Source organism: Callithrix jacchus, chromosome 9 (genome assembly GCF_049354715.1).
Source record: "Callithrix jacchus isolate 240 chromosome 9, calJac240_pri, whole genome shotgun sequence".
Taxonomy (NCBI): Eukaryota; Metazoa; Chordata; class Mammalia; order Primates; family Cebidae; genus Callithrix; species Callithrix jacchus.
The window spans coordinates 49230211-49252258 of record NC_133510.1 but is presented as its reverse complement, the minus strand read 5'-3'; the positions used below and the strand labels follow the sequence as shown (position 1 = coordinate 49252258).

Below are 22048 nucleotides of genomic sequence, written 5' to 3'. Positions count from 1 at the left end.
CTCTAGATACTCCCTTGATTCACCTCTACAGCAGAGATAAACACCTACTCAAGTAATAGTTTTTGTTAGGATTTTAAATTTTCATTAATATTATTACAAATAACTGGTAGTAGTTTAGAATGTAGATAGTAAATTAAGGCAAAATAGTAGCATGATTATTAATTTCATTTGTCAACATGATGGGGCTAAGTGGTGCTCAAACAGCTCATAAAATATTATCTCTGTGTGTCTGCAAGGATACTTCTGGGACAATCTGAATCAGCAGACTGAGTAAAGATCACCCTCAGCAATGTGGGGGGTATCATCCAATCCACTGAGGGCCTGAATACAACATAAAGTTTGACCAGACCAAGTTTATTGATATGGGACCACTACAGAGATTCTGCATTTAATGTTGCAGCTACAGAAATCTGCATAAGTAATGAGGAGCCAAGTGTTAATCACCAAGAAAGTGGGGAAAATGTCTCCAGGGCATGTCATAGACCTTTGCAGAAGCCACTCTCATCACAGGCCTGGAGGCCTTGGAGGAAAAAATGGTTTTATGGGCCCCCTTGCTGTGTGCAGTCTAGGTACTTAGTGCCCTACATCCTAGCCACTCTATTCATGGCTAAAAGGAACCAAGGTACAGCTTGGCCCATGGTTTCAGATGGTGCAAGCCCCAAACTTTGGCAGCTTCTATGTGGTGTTCAGCCTGTAGTTGCAAAGAAATAAAAAATTAGGGTTTGGGAACCTCTGCCTAGATTTCAGAGGATGTATGGAAATGCCTGGATGTCCAGGCACAATTTTGCTGCAGGAATGGGACCCTCATGGAGAACATCTGATATGGCAGCACAGAAGAGTAATATGGAGTGGGTGCCTTCACACAGAGTCCCCCGCACTGGGGCACTGCCTAGTTGAGCTTTGAGAAGAGGGCCACCATCCTCCAGAACCCAGTACGGTAGATCCACCAACAGCTTGTACTGTGCTTCTGGAAAAGCAGTAGACACTCAATGCCAGTCTGTGAAAGCAGCCAGGAGGGAGCTTGCATTCTGCAAAGCCACAAAAGGAGCTGCCCAAGACCATGGGAACCCACCTCTTGCCTCAGTGTGACCTGGATGTGAGACATGGAGTCAAAGAAGATCATTTTGGAGCTTTAAGATTTGACTGCCCTGCTGGATTTCAGACTTGCATGGCCTATTGCCCCTTGTTTTGGCTAGTTTCTCCCATTTGGAAGAGCTGTATTTATGCAATGCCTGTACTCCCATTGTACCTAGGAAATAACTAACTTGTTTTTGATTTTACAGGCTCATAGGTGGAAGGGACTTGCCTTGTCTAAGATGAGACTTTGGACTATGAACTTTGAGTTAATACTGAAATGAGTTAAGACTTTGGGGGATTGTTGCAAAGGCATGATTGGTTTTAAAATGTGAGGATATGAGATTTGGGAGGGGTCAGGGATGGAATTATGTGATCTGGCTGTGTCCCCACCCAAATATATTCTTCAATTGTAGCTCCCATAAATCCTACATGCTATGGGAGGGACCTGGTGGATGATAATTGAATCATGGGGCCAATTTCCCCCATATTGTTCTCATGGTAGTGAATAAGTCTCATGAGATATGATGATTTTATAAGGAGAAACCTCTTTCACTTGGCTCTCATTCTTTCTCTTGCCTGCCACCATGTTAGACGTGTCTTTTGCCTTTTGCCATGACTGTGAGGCCCCTCCAGCCATGTAGAACTGTGAGTCCATTAAACCAATTTTTCTTTGTAAATTACCCAGTCTCAGGTATGTCTTTATAAGCAGCATAAAAATGGACTAATACAGCTAGGCTGTTGTTGAACTCTTGACTTCAAGCAATCTGCCCACCTCTACACCCAATGTGCTGAGATTACAGGGATGAGTCACCATGCCTGGCTATGTGATGGTTAATTTTATGTGTTCAGTGAGCTAAGGAATATTCAGATAGCTGGTAAAACATTACTCCTGGGCATGTCAGTGAGTGTGTTTCTAGAAAAGATTAGAATTTGAATCGACGGACTGAATAAAGATAACCCTCACTAATGTGGGTGGGCATCATCTAATTTGTTGAGGGCCTACAAATAGAATAAAAAGCAGAAGCAGGGTGAATTTTCCCTATGCTTTAGCTGGGACATTTCCTTTTCAGATATCAGTGCTCCTGGGACTTAAACCATTGGCTCCATTCTTAGGCCTTTAGGTTTGGACAGAAACAACATCACATGTTTTCTAGAGTTGCTAGCTTACAAACATCAAATGAACTTTTCATACTCCATAGTAGCATGAGCCAATTCCTCAAAATCAGTATTTTTCTATCTTTTATTGTAGCACTATTTATAATAGGAAAGACATGGAAACAAATGTTCATGAAGAGATGAATGGATAGACAAAATGTAGTATACACTGTGATGGGATGTTATTTAGCCTTTACCATTTGTGACAACACAGAAAAACCTAGAGATTATTACACTATGTGAAATAAGCCAGTCACAAAAAGACAAATGCCCATGATTCCACTTGCATAGGGTACCTGAAATAATCAAACTCATAAAAGCAAAAAATGAATGGTGGTTGCCAGCAGGTGGAGGAAAGGGAAAATGGGAAATTATTGTTCAATAGGTATAAAAGTACAAAGTTTTAATAGGTATAAAGTTTAAGTCATGCTAGATGAATAAGTCCCAGATATCTTGTGTAAAACATAGTGCCATAGTTAACAATACAGTATTGTGCACTTTAAAATGTATTGAGGGTAGATCTCAGGTTAAGTGTTCTTACCAAAACACACACACACACACACACACACACACACTTTTGGAGGTGATGGATATATTCAATACCTTGGTTGTGATGATAATATCACAGGTTTATTCATACATTCACACTCATCAAAATGTATATATTAAATATGTGCAAATTTTTGTATATCAAATATACCTCATTAAAGCTTTAAAAAACATTGATATGATACTAAAATATATTCACATTGAAAACTATTTAAAATAAATGCAAACCATTCTGTTATATAATGAATACTTAAGGTTGTCAGTATTATTAATCATTTGCATGTTTAATTATTATATTTTCTCATTAGAGATATAAATAAGCCAAAATTAAATAGGCCAGACAGAATAAACATTCTCAAGCAGTATGATGTTTATGCCTCATCAACTTGCAGAAGATTATAATTTTAGAGCAAGCAGCTATTTTATATATCAGCAAACATATGAGGAAACTTTCACGCAAATGCTAAAAGAAAAGTTTATAGTGCTAAATGCCTACATCAAAAAGTCTGCCAAATCACAAACTGACAACCTAACAGCATACCTCAAGAAACTAAAAAAGCAAGAACAAACCAAAACCCAAAGCTAGCAGAAGGAAAGAAATAACAAAGGTCAGAGCAGAACTCAGTGAAATGGAAACCAGAAAACAATACAAAAGATTAAGGAAACAAAGAGTTTATTATTTGAAAAGATAAGCAAAATTAATAGACCATTAGCTAGATTACCAAGCAAAGAAGAGAGAAGATAAAAATAAGTCCAATTAGAAGTGAAAATGAAGACATTATGACCAATACCACAGACATACAAAGTATCATTCAAGCCTACTATGAATACCTGTGTGCATACAAACTAAAATGTCTAGAGGAAATGGGTAATTTCCTGGAAATATACAACCTTCCTAGTTTGAATCAGGAAGAAATAAAAATCTTGAACAGACCAATAATAAGCAGTAAGATTGAATCAGTATTTAAAAATTGTCACAACAACAAAAGAAGTCTAGGGCCAGACAGATTCACAGCCAAATTCTACCAGACATTCAAAGAAAAATTGGTAGTGATCTTACTGAAACTATTCCAAAAGACTGAGAAAAAGAGAATCCTCCCTACCTCATTCTATGAAGTCAGTTTCACTCTGATACCAAAGCCAGGAAAGGACATTAAAAAAAAAGAGCTATAGAACAGACTAATACCCCTGATTAACATGGATGCAAAAACTTCAACAAAATACTAGCAAACTGAATCCAACAGCACATCAAAAAGATAATACAACTTGATCAAGTGAGTTTCATCCCAGGAATGCAGGGAGGGTTCAACAGATGCAACTCAATAAATATGATTCATCACATTAAACAGAAGTGAAAACAAAAACCATATAATCATTTCAATAGATGCAGAAAAAGTATTCAATAAAATCTAACATCCTTTTATGATAAAAAAAATCCTCAGCAAACTAGGAGTAGAAGAAAAATAACTCAAAATAATAAAAGGCATATATGACAAATCCATGCTAACATCATACTGAGTGGGGCAAAGTTGAAAGCATTCCCCTAAAAACTTAAACAAGACAAGGATGACCACTTTTACCACTTATTTTCAACATATTACTGGAAGTCCTAGCCAGGGAATCAGATAAGAGAAAGAAATAAAGGGCATATAAATTGGAAAAGAGGAAGTCAAATTATCTATGTTTGCTGATGATATGATCATATATTATGAAATCTTAAAGACTCCCCCAAAATACTCCTAGATTTTATAAAGGGATTCAGTAAAATCCCAGGTTACAAAATCACTGTAGACAAATTAGTAGCACTGCTATACATCAACAATGACCAAGCTGAGAATCAAATAAAATACTCAGCCTGTTTTACAGTAGTTGCAAAAATAAAATAAAGCAGAATACCTAGGAATACACTAAGCCAAGATGGTAAAAGATCTTACAAGCAGAATTACAAAACACTGCTAAAAGAAATCACAGATGACACAAACAAATGGAAATACATACCATACTCATGGATTAGAAGGATCAATATTGGGAAAATGACCATGCTGCCCAAAGCAACCTATGGATTCAATGCAATTCCTATCAAACTATCAAAATTATTTTTCACAGAATTAGAAAAATAATCCTAAAATTTATATGGAATGAAAAATGAGCCCAAATAGCCAAAGCAATCCTAAGCAAAAAGAACAAACATGGAGGCATCACATTATCCAACCACAAATTATACTATAAGGCTATAGTAACTAAAACGGCATGATACTGGTATAAATGTAGAAACACAAACCAATGGAACAGAAAAAGAGAATCCAGAAATAAAGCCAAATGCTTATAACCAACAGATCTTTGACAAAGCTTAAGAAACATAAATTGGGGAAAGCACAACCCATTCAATAAATGGTGTTGGGAAAACTGGATAGCCACAAGTAGAAGAATGAAACTGGATCCCTATCTATCACCAAATACAAAAATTAACTCCAGATTAAGAAAAGATTTAGATCTAAGACCTGAAGCCATACAAATTCTAGAGAAAACCTAAAAAGAAACTCTTCTGGGCATTGGCCTAGAACAAGAATTTATGACTAAGACCCCAAAAACAAATGCAACAAAAATAAAAATAAATGGGATCTGATTAAACAAAAAAGCTTCTGCACAGCAAAAGAAACAATTATCAAAGTACACAGACAACCTAAAGAATGGAAGAAAATATTTGCAAACTATACATCTGACAAAGAACTAATATTTAGAATCTACTAGGATCTTGAACAAATTAGCAAGGAAAAATATCCCATCAAAAAGTGGTCAAATGATATGAATAGACATTTCTCAAAAGAAGATATGCAAATGGCCAAGAGACATATAAAAAAAGTACAACAGGCTGGGCGCGGTGGCTCAAGCCTGTAATCCCAGCACTTTGGGAGGCCGAGGCTGGTGGATCACGAGGTCGAGAGATGGAGACCATCCTGGTCAACATGGTGAAACCCCGTCTCTACTAAAAATACAAAAAATTAGCTGAGTACGGTGGCGCGTGCCTGTAATCCCAGGTACTCAGGAGGCTGAGGCAGGAGAATTGCCTGAACCCAGGAGGTGGAGGTTGCGGTGAGCCGAGATCATGCCATTGCACTCCAGCCTGGGTAACAAGAGTGAAACATCGTTTCAAAAAAAAAAAAAAAAAAAAAAAGTTCAACATCACTAATTATCAGGGAAATGCAAATTAAAAGCACAATGAGATGCCACCTTACTCCAGCCAGAATGACCATTATTAAAAACTCAAAAAACAGTAGCTGTTGGCATGATATGGTAAAAAAAGGAACATTTATACTCTACTGGCAGGAATGCAGATTAGTACAACCTCTTTAACAAAAAAAAGTATGGAGATTTCTCAAAGAACTAAAAGTAGATCTACCATTTTATCCAGCAGTTATCAAAGGAAAAGGAAAATAACTCATTACATCAAAAAGACACCTATCTGCACCTATTCATCACAGCACAATTCACAATAGCAAAGATGTGGAACCAAGCTAAGTGCCTATTAACCAATGAGTGGATAAATAAAATATGGTATATATACACCATGGAATACTAGTCAGCCATAAAAAGAATGAAATAATGTCATTTGCAGCAACTTGGAAGGAGCTGGAGGCCATTATTCTAACTTAAGTAACTCAGGAATGAAAAACCAAATCATGTTCTGTTCTCGCTTATAGGTGTGAACGCAGAGGCTTATACAAAATGGTGTAACAGACATTGGAGACTCAGAAAGGGGGAGAAGAGAAACTGAGTGAAGAATTTAAAAAATGTATATCAGGTATGATATATACTACTCAGACAACTAGTGCACTAAAATCACAGACTTGACCATTATATAATTCATCCATGTAACCAGAAACCACTGTACACCTAAAGCTATTGAAATTCTTTTAAAAAGAGAAAGAGACTTGGCAAGGTTATCAAACCTGGGTAAGGTAAGAACCAGGACAAAGTACTGAATTGGTATGAGGTGATGAAGTAAAAATATGACACTTGACTGAGATTTAAGTTCTCTCTTTTTAACCAGTTTTATTAAGGTGCAATTGACAAATAAAAATTGTATATATTCAAAGTGTACAAAATGATGCTTTGATATATGTATATATTGTGAAATGATTACTGCAATAAAGCAAATTAACATATCCATCCAATTTGGACGTGAGTAAGGGAATTAAGAAGGGAAACTTGGTGAATAAACATGCAAGAGTAGCATAGGGTACAGGATCTGCATGTCTTGCTCCAATGGCTATCTTGAGTTATTGTCAGTGTGGTACAGGCTTGTATCATTTTGACAATAGCTGTGTTGTATATGAACCAGCCTGAGTTAATCTCTAGATAGGGAGGATTTCACAGTTGGCACAGCCGGATCTCTGTGTTGGGTTTATTTCAAGATTAGCCCCTGTAGTTTCTAAGCAAGTACATAATTAGATAAACTAGACCAATAAAAGAAGTACCCTGTGGGATGGAGGGAAATAAAGGGCTTCAAAGTACATTTCAAGGCCAGCGAGGAGAAAAAAAGCATTTTAAAATGAATTATGAAGCTAAATTACTTGGTTATATTATTATTTATAATAAAACAAAATTCAATGAAATACTTAAAAATATTTCATTAGCAAAATCAAAATCATAAAAGTCTTTAAATAAATACAGATTAAGCCCAGGCATGGTGACTCATGCCCGTAATTCCAACACTTTGGAGGCCAAGGCAGGCAGATTGCTTGACTCCAGGAGTTCAAGACCAGCCTGGTTAACTTGGTGAAACCCCCATCCCTACAAAAAATAAATTATTTATATATATATAATGTATATATATATTATATATATTTGTGTATATATATATATATAGAAAGGGATCAGGGAAGTGCTGGATAGAGAAGGGCAGGGTCTCTGGCAAGGGGTCCACCCTTGGGCCTGTGCCTGTGAACCTGAGAAGAGGCACTCCTGTTTTTATGCCCAAATGTTGCATTTTCCAAGCCCATTCTTGCCCACCATGCACCCCCATCCTGTGCCCATATGAACCCAAGACCTTAGTGAACATACATGCAATGGGCTGAACATCACATCGAGACCAGCAGGCCAGAAGACCAGCCATGGTGGAATGATGGCAGCAAGAAAGAGAGAAGGGGAGGGTCATCTGGATGCGGAGAGTTCAGCTGGGGTCAGTCAGAGAAGAGTCCAGCCGCTGGGTTGCCTGACTCCAAGGGAAGACCACCTTCCCACTCCATCCCTGCTTCTGGCTTTCCATCCATCTAACTGAGAACCACCTCCACTACTGAATAAAACCTTGCACTCATCCTTCAAGCCCACATGTGATTTGATTCTTTTGAGACACTGGGAAGAACTCGGGATACAGAAGGCTGTCACACTGGCCCTCTTCCCTTGCAATAAAACAGAGGGTCCACTGAGCTGATTAACACAGGCTGCCTGCAGACAGCAAATCTGAAAGAGCTTTGTAACACATGCCCACCTGGGCTTTGGGAGTTGCAGACACCCACCCTAGATATTGCTGTGGGGCCAGAACCCAGAAGCGCTTGCCCTGGCCTCTGCACCTGCCCGTCTGCATGCTCCCCATACCCGCTACGGATTTGAGCTTTGGGGCAACCAAGCAGGTGAGCCACACCCCTATTACATGCTCTGAGAAGGGAATCAAGGCGTTCTCCCATTTCAAAAATAGAAAAAAATTTAGCAGGTTCTAGGGGTGCATGCCTGTAGTCCCAGCTGCTCAGGAGACTGAGGTGGGGAGATCACCCCAACCTGGGAGGTCAAGGCTGCAATGAGCTGTAATCATGCTATTGCACTTTAGCCTGGGTGACACAAATGAGACCCTGTCTCAAAAAATAAAAAATAAATACAGATTTGTTGCTTTCAAATACCAGGATTACTATAAATTAAATATTGCTATGACTTAATTAAATGTTCATGTTCCTTCAAAATCTATATATTGATTTCCTGCAAAGCTGTCTCATGTGAGGAAAATCTACAATCTGAAAAGAATCCCCTTCCTTTCTGAGGTCTTTTTCCCTGATCCAGGGGAAAATTAACTAACAGTCTGGCTCCCTTTTAAGTCTGACAAGAAACACAATCTATTCTCTCTGAAGCCTGCTACCTAGAGTCTTCATTTGCATAAAAAAAAATCTTGGTCTCCACAACACCATATCTTATCATAGACACTCAATTCTATTGATGCCAGGTCTTTAGCTAAAACTCTCTCAACCAATTGCCCTTTGAATCTACAGAGAAACTTTCATTTCAAGTTATCCTGCCTTTTCAGATCAAACCATGTATTGGTTGATGTCTTATGTTTCCCTAAAATGTATAAAACAAATTGATTTATGGCACTTTATTATAGCAGCTCTAAAAAATACTTTTTATTTGTTTCATTTTATTAGAGCTACTATAAAATAGCAATAAAATATTGTTTTATATGTATATATAAAATTGGTCATATATCAAACAATTTCATATGATTTGATATATATATTTATGCTATATATATAATATACTTGAATATTTTAGATATACATTTTGGATACATATTCAAAATATTTTAATATATATTCAAAGTCAAATACAGTCACTATGATACATTACAAATATATATTAGCTCAACTTATTTAAATTCAAATCAAAGAATTGTATCCACTCTGCGAGAACCTATGTTAGGTAATGTGGTTAATATAAGCTGAAAAAGACATGGCTCCTATGCTTCAGGAAATCCAAAAGTAATGAGGAAGGCCAACACATACATGGCATACAATAATGGGTATAACATGTAAGTTTAAAAAAAGTAAAAAGAAGGAGGCCAGTAGCAGTGCCTCACACCTGTAATCCTAGCCCTTTGACAGGCTGAGGGGGGCTGATTACTTGAGCTCAGGAGTTCAAGACCAGCCTGAGCAACATGGTGAGACCCCTATCTCTACTAAGTATGCAAAAAATTAGCCAGGCATGGTGGTGCATGCCTGTGGCCCCAGTGACTCCAGAGGCTGAGGTGACAGAATCACTGGAGCCCGGGATGCAAAGCTTGCACTGAGCCAAGATCACACCATTGCACTCCAGCCTGGGCAACAGACTGAGACCCTGGGAAGGAAGGAAGGAAGGAAGGAAGGAAGGAAGGAAGGGAGGGAGGGAGGGAGGGAGGGAGGGAGGGAGGCAATAAGGAAAGGAGTAATTTGCAAATGGGTATTTTGAACGGTACTCATTAAGCAGAACCTTGAATTAGCTTGATTCAATCACTCCAAATTGTATACATGTGTTATAACATCCTTGTGTAGCCCATATTTATATGCAATTATAATTTATCAAAAAAATTAAAATAATTGATTTAAAAAATCTTTGGAAGCTAATCATGACATCAGTAAATGGGGATGAATAAATAGTCCTATCAGAAAAAGAACAAAAAATAAAAAACTCATGGCAATCAATGAATGAAGAGTAGAAAACAACCAATAATTTTATGTTAGTAGAGAATTTGAATGTCAGTTTATGGAAGGTTAAAGAGATTATTCTGTTTGTGTTGATGAATGACAGAGGTTTCAAAGGAAAGGAGTAACATGATCAGACATATTTAAGAAAGTTAACTGTGGTATAATATGCTGCCTATTAGATAAGACAACAAAGAATAATAGGTGGTATCCAGATGTAGGGTCCAGACTAGGGTGTTATCAGTAGAAATAAAAAGGAGATGACGAGGCGGGAGATATTTTGAAAATCCAATAAACAGAAAAATGGGATCAAATAGAAGTCCAGGCATTTTAGCCAGGTCAGCTAGGAGAACCTGTGATATCATTGATATAGAGATTGACAATAACAGAAGTCTCCTGGGAATATCCATGTGAAACTGAAAATAGGCCAGAAAAGAATAATCCAATAGGAGAAAAGCAAGAAAAGGATGGTGATTTAATTGTTATTCATTTAGATAAAACTGTGACCATAAATGAAACTACCAAGAAGAGCGTAAATTGAAAGAAGAGGGGGGAAAAAAGCAAGTGCAAGAAATGTCCAAATTCAAGAAAGAGATATTTGTTTCAAAATAGTAGTGTGGCGTTGGCATTTCTGATTTTACCTGGAACTTATCCAAAAGCAATGAGGAAAAAGAGAAATAAAAGACTAAAGCTATTTTTGGTAAGATTAGAAGTCAGTTAAAATTTTACCATAATACAGGTGAAATGAAGTTCAAGCAAGCAAATTCTTACAAGGAAGTAGAGAAATAAAGAACATGCTGCTGCTGTTTACCTCGGAAGGAGCCAGAACAATGGGACATTTCATGAAACAGGGTTACACCCTAAGGTGCAAAAATCTGTGTCCACAATGGTAGGAAGAAGCATGCACTAAATATAAGAAGTCAGCTTGTTTTCAAATGGTGCAGGCTAGGCCACATGAGGCACCACACACAGGGGCCATTTTGGTTGGAGCAGGCCTTCTCTGTGGCAGTTGAGGAGAGACTTTGCCTTGTTAAAGAAACTAACAAAACTTAGCTTGCCTATGCAGCTATTCTGACACAAGACCTTGGTCCCCCCTCACACCCCCAAATTCCTGTAGATATCTGGAGGAATGTACTTGTTTCAGTGATAAATAATAAAAAGGAAGTCTGTTCAGAACCCACAAAAAGATACTAGAAGGAGAAGGAAAATAAAATGGGGTGAGGGGAGAAGAAGACACAGGAAAATCAACTGACAAATTAGGGACACTCAGCAGAATAATTTTGCCAAGGAGTAAATAAAAATTCTCACTGGATGTTTGACATAAATGAGAAAATCGTAATGTAGCAATTGTCTCTGTAGAAAAAAAAAAAGAAGAAGGAGCAAAGATCCAGCAGCTCAGCATTAGATTTAGTGAGAACGTAGAATGAGATGAAATAAAAGCTGGGAGAAATCAGAATTGAGGGGAATACACAGAATCACTACAGAACAAATCTGAGGTAGAAGAAGCACAGGGGGAAACAGGTACTATAGAAAATACAGCCAGTGACATCAAAGACAAAAAGAAAATGAGCTCACAAAATTAAATGAAAATGAAGAGTTACAAATAATTAGAAAAAAATAGAAATTGACAAAAGGCCAAGATAGACAACACCCATCACCAAAATTCCTGTGTTAAATAAAACTTCAATAATAGAACAGAATATTCATTTGAGGTGACAGATGACCCTGGAACAACACATGTCTGAACTGAGAAGTCCACTTATATTTGGACATTCTTCTACCTCTGCTACTCCTGAAACAGAAGATCAACTGTTCTTCCTCCTCCTCCTCAGTCCACTCAGTGTGAAGATGATCAAGATAAAAACCTTTACCACGATCCACTTTCACTTAATAAATAGTAAGTATATTTTTCTCTTTCTTATGATTTTCTTAACAACATTGTCTTTTCTCTAGCTTACTTTATTGTAAGAATACACTATATAACACATGAAACATACAAAATACATGTTAATGGCTGGGTGTAATGGCTCATGCCTCTAATCTCAGCACTTTGGGAGGCCAAGGCAGGTGGATCACAAGGTCAGGAGATCAAGACCATCCTGGCTAACATGGTGAAACCCATCTCTACTAAAGATACAAAAAATTAGGCAGGCATAGTGGCACACTTCTGTAGTCTCAGCTACTCAGGAGGCTGCAGTAAGAGAATCCCTTGAACCTGGGAGGCAGAGGTTGCAGTGAGCCAAGATCGCGCCACTGCATTCCAGCCTGGGCAACAGAGCAAGACTCCATCTCAAAATAAAAATAAAAGTAAAAGTAAAAAAGTGTTAATGGATGTTTTATGTTATCAATAAGTCTTATAGTCAATAATAGGCTGTTAAGTGTTAAGTTTTCAGGGAGCCAAAAATTGTATATAGATTTTTGACTGCACAGGGGGTTAGTGCTCCTAACACCAACATTGTTCAAGGGTCAACTGTGTACTAAAAAAATTTCCTGAAAAAAAAAAATGGTAAGACTTGAGAGCTTCCCTGAAGGGAAGCAATCAACATTAGCTCTCAAGTCTTACCTTTTCCCCAGTCTCTACTAAGGAACAGGGCATTGGTCTCTTCTGCTTTTGGTATCTTCAAAGTTATCTGGTATTTTTGCTCCCTTCTTTATACCATTAGCTTGGTATATATTCTGGATACACTTAAGTGATAAAAGAAGGGTTTTTTTTATTACATAGTACATTTAAAATATACAAACCAAAGCTACATCCACATATACACGTATAACCAAAGACATATATGAACCACAATAGGGTAAATGTCGGTAAGCGGCAAGAGAAAGTGAGTAGAGAGTAAGAATGAAAGGGAAAAAATAAAATTAGAGGGGAGCCTCTCATAGACCAGTGACAAAAGAATGTAATAAACAGGACTGTTATCTCAAATCTCATCACCTTAACTTAGGAAACAAAACGAAATCTGCTGCCCAAACAGTGAGAAGGACAACCAGGTAATAAGGGGAATACATTAGTAGTTTTCAAATATTATTAGTATTTCAAAATATTATTCTACTACAATATATTTATTTGTTTCCATTTCATTTTTCATTGGTCACTTAGAGAACAAAGTAAAATACTCCATTTTTCTCATTTCCTGGACTTTCTAATGATTTTAGATCAATTTTACGGATACATGTCATTTCTCTTATGTCTAGAGATATGAATGCTGAATTTATAATGGCTATGTTTCAAGATTTTATTTTCTGTCAGTTGTGTGGAAGCTCAAACACATTTTCCTGGTGTAATAATATTATAAATGTTAGTGAAAGGAAGTGGCAATGTATCAAGTATAAAAATAATGTCTGACAGTTGAATGCATCAAGATTGAAGACAGTTTATATTATATATTTTATTTCCCATATGTCATATTTAATAATTTACATATCTGTTTTTGTCCATGAAATCTTAAGGTTCTTTCAGTTAGAGCTGTGGGTTTTCAAAAAAAAAATTATATAACCTATTACAATACTTACTAAAGGTGTTTTGCTTTGAATAGGCCTTCAAAAAATGTTTGATGAAAAGTTGGATGAATACATTGTTGCTAACAACATTTAAAGTGAAAAACAGTTAATTTCTTTTGTATTCTATCTCTCCATCCTTCTCAAAAGAAGAAAGAAATTACATCTTTGAAACAAGGTTAATTTCAGTGTTTTTCTCTTCTACATTTCAAGCCTACTAGGGAACACAGAATGATACGACTTCATAATAAGAAGGTCCTGTTCAACGGCAAGTGACAAAACACTTGGAAGTAAAAGAAAGTAAAAAAAGGAGCTTGTGCATTAATCTTACTCTGTAAAACAAACAAAAATTGTACCCACAGCCTATAGGTGCTCAGGTTATTGCTCTGGCAAACCATAACGACATGCAGTGGGCTCACACCGGCCCACTGGGCTCAAATCAAGGCATCCACAGTCCTGAGTTCCTTCTGGAAACTCCAGGGGGGGTTTATTTCCTTCCCTTTTCCAGGTTTTAGAGGCTGCCTACATTCTTTGGCTGATGGCCCCTTTCTCTGTCTTCAAAGCTAGCATCTTCTCTCCTCCCTGACCCTCTACCATTGCTGCCTCCCTCCTATAAGGACCTTTGTGATTACACTGAGTACACTGTCTCCTCTGGATAATACAGGGTCATCTTGTCATCTCAAGATCCCTGACTTAATTGCCTCTGCAAAGCCCCTTTTACTATGTAAGGAAACATCATCACAGGTTCTAAGGATTACAATTTGGAGATTTTTGGGGGAGCCAATATTCGGCCTATTGCACTGTCCTTTAGCAAAATCTAAATGCCTTCATGAAAACAAAGACAATTGAGTAATTCAAGAACCATCACCATTTTTGCTAATCATTCACTAACGTTATTAAGTTTGGAATCAAACCAGTAATAATCGTAACCTAAGTATCAGCTGTGTATAAGTCCTCAGAGTCCTTGAGGCTGATGTGGCTATAACTGAAGTATAATTGTGCTACAAGATTAAAAAAAAATCCTCCAACTCTTGTATTACATATAATTGCACAGCCATTATCACTTCGTGTTTCTCAGAGCACTTGGGAGGCTTCTTACTTCTGCTCATCACTAGTTCTGACTTCTTGCTTTTGCAGTATTCACAATCCCACTCACGTCTGGTATTCTGTGCTTTTTATGTCCCTTTAACATACTCTTCCAAGTGCTGGACATAGCCCTGAGGACTGCACTCCCCTAATGCTGACCCTAATCCAGACAGAGGTTATGTGGATAGCTGATTCTAGTTGAAACAGGAAGGCATAGAAGGTGTTTATAGCAAAGCTCAGCAAGAACACAACAAACATCTTAAAACCCCTAATTCTAGCTCATCCAGGCCATGCCCTCCACCTCTTCTATGCAGAGCTTCTCTTGATACTATGCTTTAAGAAAATCAAGCACTTCTGTTATCTTCTTGTAAAATATATTTTCCATCTGCTAATAAACTAAACTTTGTTGACATACAAATATCTTAATAACTCCATTTGTTGGACTCTTATTATATGCTATTCACTGTGCTAAATTCTTTTTATGCATTGTCACTTAGTCCTCAAAACAACCTTATGATGTGGTCATTATTATTATCATATCTATGAGACAGATGAGAAAACTTAGACTCATAGATGATAAGTAATTTTCCCAAAGTCAGTCCACTCATAAGTGGTCAAGGAAAGATCTGAACACATAGGCCATTGAGCACAATGCAGGCACTCATCACATCGTGGGAGCTGGAGAAATGGACAATGTGTTAACTAGGAAAATCTGGCATTTCTGGCCTCTTCCCAGGGTTACAGATTCCTACTTGCTTGAAAAGAGCAATGCTATCCAGTCCCATTCCCACACTGAGAAGCAGCAGCACAAGTGGGCAGGACATAGGGCAACTTTGTAACATTCCCTATAGATAACCCACTCTGTCTAGGGCATCCTTTCCCCAACATGGGCTCCTTCAGCAATGGGGCTAGCCTCTGTTGATATATTTCTGTGTGACTTGGGGCTAACAGCTGTCTTCTCAAGACATCTGGGGACAAAGATCTGGTAATATGACCCACCGTCTTCATCCTTTGATGAGGGGCTACACTTCTGTCATTACATCTTGGTGATTCCAATTGGAACAGTTCCTTCCAACCCTACTCCAGCCTTCATGCCTCTACACCAAGTGTGTAGTGAACAGTGGAGTTCTCCATTAGCTCCTTTTCAGGAAGTAAGCTGGGAGGACATTTGATATTATCAGTACTAACTCTCTCCTTCTTGTCACTCCGAGCATCTTATCTACTATCTTGCCCACGGGCACCATCTATCCAAAAGAAGAGAACATGTTATAAAGATATTTCTCAGTAGATCATATCTATTCTGAGTCTGGGTAGATGCTAGATGACTCTATTTTTTTTTTCCTCCCCATCAAATTCAACTTTACTAAATCATTCAAGCTTGTTTTCATAGCATAAGGACTTAGAATACTGCTTCTGGAGCTTAAGACTACATTCAAATGAAACCCCATCTCTACCAAAAATGCAAAAATTAGCCAGATGTGGAAGTGGGTACCTGTAATCTCAGCTACTTGGGAGGATGAGGCAGGAGAATGACTTGAACCCAGGAGATGGAGGTGGCAGTGAGCAGAGACCATGCCATTGTACTCCATCCTGGGCAACAAGAGTGAAACTCTGTCTCAAAAAATAATAATAATAATCTTATCTTGACCACTTGCCAGCTCTGAGGATTTGAATAGAAGTTAAACATCTTTAAATGAGACTCTGTTTTCTTATCTGTAATTGGGGATGATGTTGAGTCATTCAGAGTTGCTGCAAGGATAAAATGGGATAATGCTTGTAAACACTGAGCAGTGTGAATGCCATATAAGTTCTCCATAAAGGTAAACTGAATATGTTTAGATATCTCTAGAAAATGAACATTCTCCATTAACATTATCAAAGTAGTGAGCATTTTACATTCATCGTACTGCAGGGTATTGTTCTGGAAGCATTCTTTTTCCAAGTTTGCTAGGCAGAATCTTTCCTAGTTTTGGTGATCTTAAATCAGTTTTGAGGGCTCAGTTCCTTAGCCTCATGAACAAAAGGTTCGTCTTTTCTGTTACTAGCCAAAACCAGTCTTTCAACCTAGAATTAGATTATATCCCCTATGATCTAATCAAGGAAATTGCTACAGCAGTTCTTCTCTCTCTTCTCTGTATCATTAATTTTCTCCTTTCTACTGGATTACTTTTATTAACACACAAAGCTAGTATTATTTCCCACCTCTTAAAGAAAAAAAACAACTCTTGGGAGGCCAAGGCGGGTGGATCATGAGGTCAAGAGATCGAGACCATCCTGGTCAAAGGTGAAACCCCATCTCTACTAAAAATACAAAAATTAGCTGGGCATGGTGGCGCATGCCTATAGTCCCAGCTACTCGGGAGGCTGAGGCAGGAGAATTGCTTGAACCCGGGAGGCAGAGGTTGCGGTGAGCCAAGATTGCGCCATTGCACTCCAGCCTGGGTAACAAGAGCGAAACTCCGTCTCTTTGACACTCATTTAATCCTTCAACTACTGTTCCTTTCCTCTTTTTTCTTTTCACCAAAACTCTTTAGTTGTCTGTACTCATGATCTCCACATTCTCTCTTCTCATTCCCTCCTCCTATTTCCTCCTTTATCCACCACAAAACTAGTGGACTTTCTATTAAGATCCACAGTGAGTCCACATTTCTAAATACAATAACACATGACAATATATTCTTCCTTTTTAGATTGACGACATGTAAGAAGAAGAATATATTGTCCTTTTTAGGTTGACATCCTGTAAGAGAAAGAATATATTGTCATGTGCTGTGTTTAAGAATGTGGACTCACTGTTGATCTTAAGAAAAGTAAGTCCACTGGTTTCGTGTTGGCAAAAAAACAAAAAACAAAAAACCCTGATTAGAATGGATTAAGGAAGGAATGAGAGGAGGAATGGGAGGAGAGAATGTGGAGATCAAGATTATAGGTAACTAAAGAGTTTTGTTGTAAAGAAAAAGGAGAATAGGGATATAAGTCGAAGGATTAAATGAGTGTCAAAAGAAAGCTTATTTGGGATTAGGGAAGAATTACAAGTCAGGACATGTACATAATCGTGGATCATAGGCACATTCAAGGTTGCAGTAAGGGTAAAGTTCTAAAGACAAAAGAGACAAAAGTATCTGCAAGTTGTTTCGAAACAGAAAACATTGGTTACAGAGACTTATGGCAGGAATTGACATCTGTTTATTAGTTAGATAGTCAGGCAAGTGTTCTTGTATAAGCAGCTAGCTGCCCTTGTTCGGCTAGCTGTCTCTGTGCTGCTAGCTCTCCTTGTTTGACTCATGTAGCAAACCACACTTTGAAAAAATGGCCTGTTGTATTTTTTTGGTGGAAGCATAGTGCATGAGTGCCACTCCCTCATGGCCTCCTGGCTCTATTATCTCAGGGTTAGACATAAGCAACTTCATTTTGGTATTGATAACTTTCACAATGACAATCACAGCATTTGATATAATTGAGCACTTTTCCTTCCAACACTTTTATTCACATAGATTTCAGGCTACAATATTCGCTTCTGTTTTGCATTCTGTCTCAGTCTCTTTTCCATCTTCTCATTTTCTTAAGCTCTAAGTGTTAGCCCCAGGGCACAGTCTTTGGACTTGTTATCTCTTCTGCTCACTTTTAAATCTTAGCCGATCTCATCTAGTTTCTTCTCTTTTCTATCTACCATCACCTCTCATTCTCATCTAGTCCTGTGGCTGAAAATAGTATGTACATGCTGATGACTCCAAAGCTATATTTATATCCTAGACCCCTCCTATGAACGTTAAGCTAACAAATTCAATAGTCCACTTTTTATTTCCCATTTGGATATTGAATAGATATTTCATACATGGCATTTATAAAACAGAATTCATAACTTTGCCTCCAAAACTTAGTCCTTCTTATCTTTTCCATTTCAGTTAACAGCAACTCCCTCCTGCTGACAGTCAAGCCAAAGATCCTGTTATCACACCATTTTTCCTCTTTCTCTCACCTTTCACCTAGTCTGCCAGAAAATCCTACTACCTGTACTTTTAAGATATATCCAGAATTTGAGCACTTTTCATCACGTCAGTATATTTTCAGTGCCCAGAAAAGTGCCTGACACAATTGTCATGCAATAACAATTTGTTAAAAGAATGGCATGAATCAAATTATATCCCTCCTATCTGTAACATCCTTAACAAAGCTGAACACTTAAGGTCTTTATGTGCTCTAATCTGGCCCACGCCTTCCTCTCTATTTTCATCTTTTGCCACTAACCAACCAGTATCTTCTGCTTCAATCATAGTGACCCACTTCAAGTTTCCCAAATCATCATGCAGTTTTATTTCTCTACACCTTGGACAATGCCATTTCCTCAGCTGAGGTCTTTTTTACACTTTAACAGTCTTTCAAGAGTCATCTCAGCCAAGAAAAATCTTATTCTAGCCAAAATACCTCCCTCTGTGCTGCCTACCTCATGTATACTCTTTCACAGCACAAACCACACTCTACTGGGGCGTGCCTGTCTCCCTGTCATAATCCTAAGCTTGCTGCCTTTTGCCTCTTGGTTTGGTTATTTCTAATGTGTAGCACAGAGCCTGGCTCTCGGAATGCAGTAAATGTAAACAAATGAATAAGAAAAACTCTGTGTACAGAGTTTATTCACTTGCAAAATCATAAAACAAGAGATAATATAAGAATATATTCTTTCACAATAAATAGGAATTCTTCTTCAGCAGCGACACTTCATACCGATCTTTAAAGGAAAGATGACTGAATATTTGCTTTGAGAGTAGTTTATTTTATTCCTCAAAAGCAATCCAAAGAAAAAGACAACATAACACATCCTCTTCCTCTTCCTTGAACAATCATTCTCTCCTTGGTCTAAATAAATATAGTGCAAATGAATATACTCTAATTTCATTTTTAAAAATTCATGAAATTTCTATGCGCGATATACTGAACTAGATGCATCATCTTCCACTTTTACTACCACCACCCCTGTCTCTTCCTTTGTCTCCTTCTCTCAAGATTGGTATTAGCCAATTGTCATGTCAAAAAATAATTGTGCTGTAACCATACAAAGGATACAAAATGCTTTATTATCACAAGTTTGCAACTGTATTAAAGAAAGCATGTGTGGGCATAGACTGAAAAAATAATATGAGATGCAACTCACCACTGTTTACTGAGCAGTACTGTGACCCATGCATTGTTCTGGATGAGATTACAAAGGGACAGTCCCTCTCCTTGAAGAGTTCAGTCTCCTGGAATTTATATAAATCACCGTAACCTCATTTGATAAGTAACAGTGGTGCCACCTGCTCTGTTCTCAGCTTAGAGGACACCAATGTGTCCCAGGAGTCAAAACATTCAGGTGTCTGTGGCCCACCAGGATTTATGGGCCTGTGGGGAATTACTGTGGAGAATGGCAACTAAATCATTAATAGGAACTAAGATTGTTATTGGGGTGGAGTAGGGGTCCTCACATGATTACCAAAAGCTCAGTACTGGTGTCTCTGAAGCACAGCAACTGCAAAGGCACTACTCAAAGAGCCAGTATATGAAGGCAAGCTGCCCTTGCCCTGCAGTGCTGGAATGGATCATAGAGCCTGCCCCTTGCCTAGGCATGGCATTGATGTCTGTTCGCAGCTTCCCTTCTGTGTGTCTGCATAAGCACCTTCTCCCAGCACCAGTTACAGGAAGGGCTGGGCCATCAGTTAATTCACAGACTAAGAGATGTGAACTATCCAGTACCTCTCCTAAGACCCAGAACATCAAAGACTTTTTCTCTCCCCTCAAAAATGCCCAAGATCTGAGAAGCACAAAATCCTTTTGCCCTCTAGAAAGCAAGACAATACACCACAATCTATTCCTCCTGTTTGTATCAGCCTCCATCTCACAAATGCAAAAGACTCTATTTCCAAATATAGGCTTGCAGACATGCTGAAAGACAAAATGCATGCTAGGTCAGAGATGCCTGCTTTAATGCCTACTTTTTATTTCTTTTTTTAAAAAAAGGTGTGTGGGTGTATGTCTTTGAGCCTCTTGGCTGGATCAGGGTTTAAATGGTTGGCTGTGGTGGCTCATGCCTATAATCCTAGCACCTTGAGAGGTGGAAGTGGGCAGATCACTTGAGATCAGGAGTTTCAGACCGGCCTGGCCAACATGGTGAAACCCCCATCTCTACTAAAAATACAGAAGTTGTCTGGTTGTGGTGGTGCACATCTGTAATCCCAGCTACTCAGGATGGTTGAGCGTGGGCAGCAGAGGGTTGCAGTGAGCCGAGATTGCGCCACTGCACTCCAGCCTCCTAGGCAACAGAGTGAGAATCTATCAAGAAACAAAAGAAAAGAAAGAAGGAATTTAAATGATGCCTTCGGAGCTCTTTCTCTTTAACATGTCTTTGTCCTGCTTCCTCTGGGTGAACATCAGTCCCCCAGCCCATTTCATAACAGGAAAGGCCCCCTGCCACCATTCCCTACCCTTTCCCTGAGGCTTCAGGTTAACAAGGTCCTTAGCACCCAAAAAGTCAGCACAAGAAGATCCTTTCTTTCCAAGAGTCTCTAGAAAGGCCTCCAGTGGGCTTTGCTTGGTCATATGCGTGTCCCTAGACCACAGCTGTATTCAGGAAGATGGGGTGCTTAGATGGACCAGCTTGGGTCACACACTCACTATTACAGTGCAGAGAATGCGGCATCAATTCCTAAAAGGAAAACATTTTTAGCAGACAACAAAACAAAACCCAAGAACCAAGTGTCCACTACAGTAGAGGTGAGCAATAAAGATGACTTCCAAGTTCCTGCTGCCAGGGAATGGTGATGTTGATCACAGCGCAGAGATAAAAGCAGTTTGAGCGCATATGAAAAATTGAGATTTTAAAAAGGCGAGTTTAAGGTGTACGTAGGCTATGTGAATGAGCTGGTCAGTAATCTCTTGGAAAAAATGACCCAGGGGCATTAAAAACAAGGTGTTATTTTTTAAATGTACATTTTTTAACATAAAATGGATTGGTGTTAGGGTGCATCAAGGTAAGCAACAGGAAGCCCACCACAATTCTAAAGTGAGGAAGTTCAATACTCTATTTTTTTATTTTAGAAATCTCCAGAGACTTACCAGCATCCCAAAAGCCGCACTTCCTCCAACCATCTCTGGATTCCCACTGCTTGACTTAGTTTTGGGGTCACCTCATCAGAGCCTACTTGGCCTACTGGCCCCAGAGGAGGCGGCCACGGACTACAATTCCCAGCGAACCCCGCGAGGGGCGG

At 38.5% G+C, this 22048-nt stretch overlaps 1 protein-coding gene across 10 annotated transcripts in view; it reads right to left on the bottom strand.

Moving 5' to 3' along the window:
* ABCC9 (ATP binding cassette subfamily C member 9) overlaps nt 1-22020 on the bottom strand; it is a 249344-nt gene extending 227324 nt beyond the window's left edge. For all 10 annotated transcript variants that reach the window (XM_078336069.1, XM_078336077.1, XM_078336076.1 and 7 more), the window contains exon 1: nt 21897-22020. The gene's annotated coding sequence lies outside the window, so the exon portion shown is untranslated. The remainder of the gene's footprint in view (nt 1-21896) is intronic.
* Nucleotides 22021-22048: the final 28 nt, after the last annotated feature.